The 7322-nt window shown below is 40.5% G+C and overlaps 1 pseudogene; it reads right to left on the reverse strand.

Annotated features, from left to right (window-relative positions):
* Window positions 1–6169: 6169 nt before the first annotated feature.
* LOC131760824 (grpE protein homolog 2, mitochondrial pseudogene) lies at window positions 6170–6809 on the reverse strand (annotated as a pseudogene).
* Between the last annotated feature and the right edge of the window lie 513 nt (window positions 6810–7322).

Raw genomic sequence — 7322 nt, forward strand, 5'->3', positions numbered from 1 at the left:
GGCCCAGCTGGGTACCACCAAGTGGCTCCCTTGCCAATACCATGTAGAGCAGAAGAGCCACCAGGCAAACCTGCCTTAATTCCTGGCCCACAGATCTTGATATATTAAAAAATGGTGGTTGTTTTAAGCAACTAAGTTTTGAGGTAGTTTACTAAGCAGCTGTGGGTAAACTGAACCCTCTGGCAATATTTCATATAGTGCCGTAGTTAGTAATCTGCTAAATCAGGTTACTTCTGAACTGACCTAGGACTGAAAGAGCACAACAAAACTAGCCACAAGGAGGTCCTTAAAGCAGGTTGGACATCAAACATAGAGTGGTTTGGTGGCCAGGAAAGGCTAAATGATGACAGTCTCCTCTTTGTGGAGTGGATACCTCTTTCTTCTGAGTGAGCTGCACTGAATGTTCATCACTAACTGTGGTGTCAGTGAGGATATAAAGGACCCAGTGCACACAAGCAATCCAACAGAACATGGTGCTCGTATACCAATTTTTTGAGTACCCACTACATATTGAGCCCTGGAACAGTAACAACTGTGAGAAACAAGACTTATCCTTACAGATCTCATCATCTACTAGAAAAAATATTTATTCAGAATTATTTGCCCAATGATTTTGGAGGAGGGGGCATTGGGGATGGGGAGAGAAGGCTGCATCAACCTGAACTACTGATGTCTGAACTCTGTCCAGATACCATTTCAATAATACAGTTAAGTCTTAGAAAATTCAGCAAATTGTGGTGCCTCATATATATGTGGGATTTGTGATTTGTCTGGTTTTTACTACTTCATATAATACTAAGGAAAACAGCACCCTTGAGGATGCTTGATTTGTGGAAATGGGCCCCTGCCTATGTTTGCCATGACATGTTGATTGCCAGGGAGAGCCCTGGTATGAGCTGAGACGTTTAAGTGGAAGTTGTTGGTGCTTAAGACTGAGAAGTTCAGGGATGGTCTTGGTTTTAGGCTCTGCTGGGTCCAGATGCTCAAATGATGTCATAAGGAAGCCATCTCTCTCCACCTTTTTGGCTGGACTTTCCTCTGAACTCTAGTCTCAGGTAGATCTCTCCCCACATGGTGGCAAGATGACTGCCAGAAACCCCACGCTCATCCATATCTACCGGCAACCTCAGCAGAAAGAGAACTTCCCCTTTTCAATATTCCAGCAAAAGTTCCAAGATTGAGTCTGGAATTCCCTTTCTTTGTCTATAGATCTTCAGACATTTAAAAGCTCTGTTCTTCCTCTATACACCTTGACTCTCTTTCATTGCCTCATTGTTGGCCTGTAATCCAGCTTTGCTTTCAATGAGAGAGGGAGAAAAAGAGAAAGGTGAGCCAGAAAAAAAAAAGGGTGTAAACCCAGAAACTCAGGAGATTTTTTTTTTTTTTTTTTTAAATAGAGTTCATGCTAGTGAAAGACTGGAAAGAGGCTTAACCAGTGTCAACCAGTATCCACCAGTGAGGAGACTTCAAGTGCAAGCCACCCAGTGGCTGCTGAATACAGAATGTTCACAGAACTGGAAGGTGCTAGAACTAGGATTCTAACTCCAATCTGATATCAGAGCCCACAGTCTTACCCACTACACTATGCTACCTACAGCAAAGAAATGAAAACAGAAGTGGATCTGGTGCAGGAATCATTACTATTTATTTATTTAGAATATATCTCACTTTTTCATTGGAGTCCATATGCCTGAACTGTATTTGTGTGTTCAAAATAGATTCACATTGTCTTTCTGAGAATAATGCTGGGCTGTTTAATTTTAACTTTGAATCTGCACCGAACACTGATTCACCATTGTTTATAGCAATTTTTCGGTCCAAGAAAAAGTAGATGTTCTGAGCGAAAGACATGTTTGTCATCCCTTTGAGAGATACTGTCCACTATTCTATGGAAATCCAGTCTCATCCCTGGGGATTACAAGGGACTAATAAGGCTTCTGGTTCCATTGATGAGCACATGACACAGACCTGGCCTATCAGAGCACTCCATCTCCTTAATCACAGAGGTTGGTTTAGAAGTGTGCACATGACCCAAGCCTGGCCAATGAGAACATTCCATCCTTTAAACACAGAGATTGGTTCAGGGGATGCTAAACCAAATCCTTCCTGAAATTTCCCTGAGCCATCTGAAAGTCTAAGTTTCCGTTTGTCTAGAATAACAAGTTTAAATATGAAATAACCTAGGGCCACTGGTGGCCTTCTTTGCAGATATGGAACATCTCTACCTGAGTATGACACCAACATAGACAGAATGTGAGCCAAGGGATGGAGAGAAAGAGAATCTTCCTCCCATGATTTGAACCCCTGAATCCAGATACCCAGTTACTGGGTCAATAAATTTCCCTGATTGTTTAAGCCAGGTAGATTGGATTTCTATCTCTTGCAACCAAAAGAATCATGGCTAATGTATCTTACCCATGAAAAAGTAAAAGGTGGGTAGGAAAAATTGAATACCTTGATTTCTATTAATAATTATTTTATAGCACCCTAATATTTCAATGCTTACTTTATTACCTTCTGTAAGAAAGACTAATGGTAAATGGCCATCAAATTCTGCCTACTTTGTCACAAGAATAAGCTGAACATAGACCAGGAAGTAATCAATATAAATGAACAAATAGGTCTTTTTAGAGTTGGCATGGGGATTGTGTTTTGGTTTGACTTTCTACCAAATTTTTTTCTTGATTACTACTACTTAAGGACCTGTGGTCAGATAGGTTTTTTAAAAATGCATGTGTTAGTTAATTTTTAGGTGTGGCAAATTTACAGAATTTTCTGAATATGTAGAAGAATTAAACATCTCCTGAACCAGTTCTTATAACAAGCTGTCTCTCTTTAATATGGTGTCAGTTGATTTTTTTTCTTTCAATTAAGGTTTTATTTAAGTTGTTTCTGAAGATTAAATTTCATCCTTAGTCTTCCTTATCTGATTTTGCTTTAGTGTTTAAGAACCTTTCTTCACTTATTAAATCCTTTGCCATGAAAGAGCACCACATAACTTATATCAGTATCAAACTGAATAATTCCTTTATGGAAGTGAAGAAAATCCACAAAAGATTCATAAAATCCAAGTACTAAAGCACCAAGAGCCCTCTTCAAATGAGCCAAAGCTTCCTTACACATATCATCTGCAAGCCAATGGTGTCTTTTCACTTTACCATCAAGATGAAAATAATTAAGAGCACTGAAACAATTTTCTTATTTCTCCAGTCTAAAAATGTAGATTTCCTCGTTATGGTTAAAACAGACACACACAAAAAACAGAAGCTGAAAGGAAAATAAGTTCACTGTGATTGATTAGCTTACAATTTTTTTTTATAGTCAAGCACCGCTTAACCAGTCTTTCCCTTTCCCTAGACTTTAGGCAACTATTAAAACATATGAAAAACAATGTGTATAATAAAAGGCAATAAAAATAAATATTCGAGGGCCTACTGTAATAGGTAACTTGCACATTTCATTTAATCCTCGCCATATTTTGAAATTATAACCATTTTACACACATGGAAGCAGGCTCAGAAGAGTGAAGTGACTAGGCTGGGAATTATGTTCAAGGTGATGCCTGCTAAGCATATGCTCTATTATGCTGTGCTGGCTCCTGAAAGCCCTTCAACTTTTTGAGATTCTCACTGTTATAGCGCCGTCTTCTATATTTATACTTTTAAGTCTGCAAAACTACTGAATAATAGAAGAATCTAAAATTATTCTCAGTCTACTTGTTAAAACAGGAGGTTGCAAGGAATATTTAAAAACTCTTCAAGTAATCAGAACATTCCACACCTAAAATTATGGTTATTCTAATTTACTGGTAATGATAGCTAGTGATCCAAGAATACACAGGAAATCATAATTGGCTCTTTTTTTTTTTTTTTAGTGGTATGCGGGCCTCACTGTTGTGGCCTCTCCCGTTGCGGAGCACAGGCTCCGGACGCGCAGGCTCAGCGGCCATGGCTCACGGGCCCAGCCGCTCCGCGGCATGTGGGATCCTCCCAAACCGGGGCACGAACCCGCGTCCCCTGCATCGGCAGGCGGACTCTCAACCACTGCGCCACCAGGGAAGCCCCGCTCATTTTCTTTTCATCACTATTTGTCAGTCTCAAAGGAATGAAGGCAGAAAAAGACAAATTCTTATTGTGAACTCTGACTGCTTATTATATTTATAGTGTGAACTTAGTGGAATGTCAAAAGAGGTTCCGGGGGCTTCCTTGGTGGCACAGTGGTTGGGAGTCCACCTGCCGATGCAGGGGACACGGGTTTGTGCCCCGGTCTGGGAAGATCCCACATACCGCAGAGAGGCTGGGCCCGTGAGCCATGGCCGCTGAACCTGTGCGTCCGGAGCCTGTGCTCCGCAACGGGAGAGGCCGCAGCAGTGAGAGGCCCGCGTACAGCAAAAACAAAATCAAAAAAGAGGTTCTGGTTTTAAAATCTTACCATCAGTCTTTTGCTTGCATCTTAGAAGCATGTTATTTGTTGTTTTTAAGTGTCTAAATCTGGTGGAGGTGGTAGGACCCATTGGGGGATGGCTTTGTTGATACATGTTTGTGTAGTATGCTAGATCTCTCTATGACATCTAAGAGGATAACTTTCACCATCCCACAGAATGGGGTCATAGAGTTCTGGTAGAAATGGATTTATTTTATGGGTAAGTAACTTAAACCTAAACCTGGGCAATCTGGACACCTAACAACATTTAATTGTCTGCTGGGGAAATATGTGCATGTTTGTTATAGAACTGTTGAATCTTAAATGACTGAACTTAATAGACAGTTGTTTCTTACTTAAGTTCTCACTGAAATTGAGTTTACTAGTTTTAGAGTTTTCTTTTTTCTTTAAGTCCAGTCCTAAAAAGACTATGTTTTCATACTTCAGAAGAAGCTGAAAGGGTGAGATTAGATCATCATTAAGGCTGCTTCTAACATTAAAATATCCATATGACCTCCTTTCTAATGTACAATTGATTGATATATATATATATATAATTCATTCACTAACTCATTTATTGAATAATTTTTTTACAGAACACTATCTATAAGCAAGACTGAAATAAAAAATATACACATAGGCTCATTAACTCTAGGAGGTCAATACATAAAAGGGGAGCTAGATGTTTACACATGTAACATAAGACAGACACAAAAACTGGGAAATAAAGCTTGTCAATGTAAGAGAGGTAGTGAATTGTGAGTACCCCACCCCACCCCCCAAAACACCCCCAAACCCAGCATAACTAATGAGGAATCATGGGAACCTAACATTTTTTTGTCCTGACCACCTCCCCACGTAATCTAAGAAAGGATCATAAGGTTAATCTGACAAAGTGGCAGAGGATTTAAGGGCTGGTGGAAAGAGAATTTGTGGGTAAATTACCTATATAGACCAATTTAGGTCATTGGCTGTTGGTGCTGCCTCAATTTCCCTGAAATGATTATATACCTAGGGAGGCTGAAAATAATTTGAAGATAATTCAACAAAGAAAGCACAAGGTTTCTTGGCCATACTTGCTTGAAAGGGACCTGATATCTTGATTTCTTTCTAGTCCCTGCCTTCCAAGCCTTGCCTTGTAAATGGGATTGGAAAAGGGACAATGCGTGTGAATATGAAGTCTATCTGGCAGGAACTACAAGGACAAAAGATGGCTAAAAGAAAAGTAAAATAAAAACGGGAAGTCTGAAAATCTATGTACATAAAAATCAACCCAAATGATTTAAATGTATACAACTATAAAGCTTTATCATTTAAGTACCCAAATGTTAAACCAATCCTTACCATCTCCTTTTCCCACAAATACAAGATTCTATACAATTCCTATTATAGGGACCATTAGTAATGAACATTTAGTTAAAAATAAACATATAACTCATTTCCACCTTTAAGAAAGATTTTGGATTGAAAGTCATCCGAGTACCAATTTAAAAATAATTTTCTTAAACATATTTTGATAAGACCACAGGAACACTTGTCACATTGTTCAAATTCCCAATGGCAAGACTTCTGATGAGACCAAACAGGTCACACGAAATCAACAGAGTATCTTAGAAATAAAGCCAATGTGACTAAATCCAAGACAGATCACATGAAGTACTTCATGTACAATATGAACCTAGTTTAATAAATAAAGGAATCACAGGTGACTGCACTCCGGGAGAACATTCAGTTCCTCTGGGCCCGTTCATAGTCTTCTCTGAGACCCTACCACCACTTCCACCTGGGCAAGGGTAATGGCACGGCCATGAAGCTTGTAGCCATGCTGCCTTACTGATGCCACAGTGCCAGGCTGTACCCCAACACCAGCTGGCACATGACAGATGAGTTCATGCTCATGAGGGTCATATTTGTCACCAACTGGTGTCAGCTTCTCCAGGCCATGTTTGGCAAACACACTTTTCAGCTTTGTTTCTAAAAATGACAAGCCTTGGAAGATCTTCTCCAGAGTCGGCTTCCGGTCCCCAGGCTCTGTTTCTTTAGAAATACACTCTGTAGTCTTCTCCAAAATGTCTGCCACCTCCACCAAATCCTTACAGAAACTCTGAATTCCAAATATCTCGGCATCTTCTACTCATCTCTGGGTTCGCCTTCTTATATTTTCACCATCAGTTACAGCTCTGGTATCTCACTGTGAAACCCTGTACTTTCTTCTCCAGTTTAACAGCTTTTAGCTTTGAGGCTCGCTCTGCAAGAGAGGGCCCAGGTTCATCAAGAGGGTCCTCAGGATTGCAGTCTTCACCCGCGGTCCTCTGGGTGACAGTACTGAAAGGATGCAGCCATCCCCTGCCATCTGACATGGCACTCGAGGCCAGGAGAGGCTGCATCCACCACCAGACAGCCCACAGGGACCTGGTAGCCGTGTTCCGCAACTCGGCTGACCTGTCAGTTGATTATTAAAAGCCAACTTGTCAGAAAAATCTGTACTTGTATCAAGATTACATCCTTGAACCCAAAGAAATACAAACAATAAGTATATTGCTAATAAGGCCAGTCATCCTAGCAATGGCATTGTAGAATTTGAGAGCAAAGGAATCCTGGTAAATGACTACATAAACTAAAAGACTTCTCTTCAGTCCTAGTGTTGTTTGTTTCTGTTTGGATGATTTATCTAAGAGTGACATGGTTTCCCTCTGGCCATTGTCTTTATTTTCTTTGGCTCTTTAATCATTATGTGTGCCATGCACCGCCTAGGACCCTGAAGTCATTAAGTGCCTTATAAGCAGCTAGTTCCAAATGACCTGCTTGCCAGTGCAAACATGTCTGACAGGTTTAGTGACCACCCGACTCGCCTGTAAGGGGCTGAACCCGCCAGGCACAGGCTCTTCTCCAGTGGTACA

The sequence above is a fragment of the Kogia breviceps genome, chromosome 8 (genome assembly GCF_026419965.1).
Source record: "Kogia breviceps isolate mKogBre1 chromosome 8, mKogBre1 haplotype 1, whole genome shotgun sequence".
Classification (NCBI taxonomy): Eukaryota; Metazoa; Chordata; class Mammalia; order Artiodactyla; family Physeteridae; genus Kogia; species Kogia breviceps.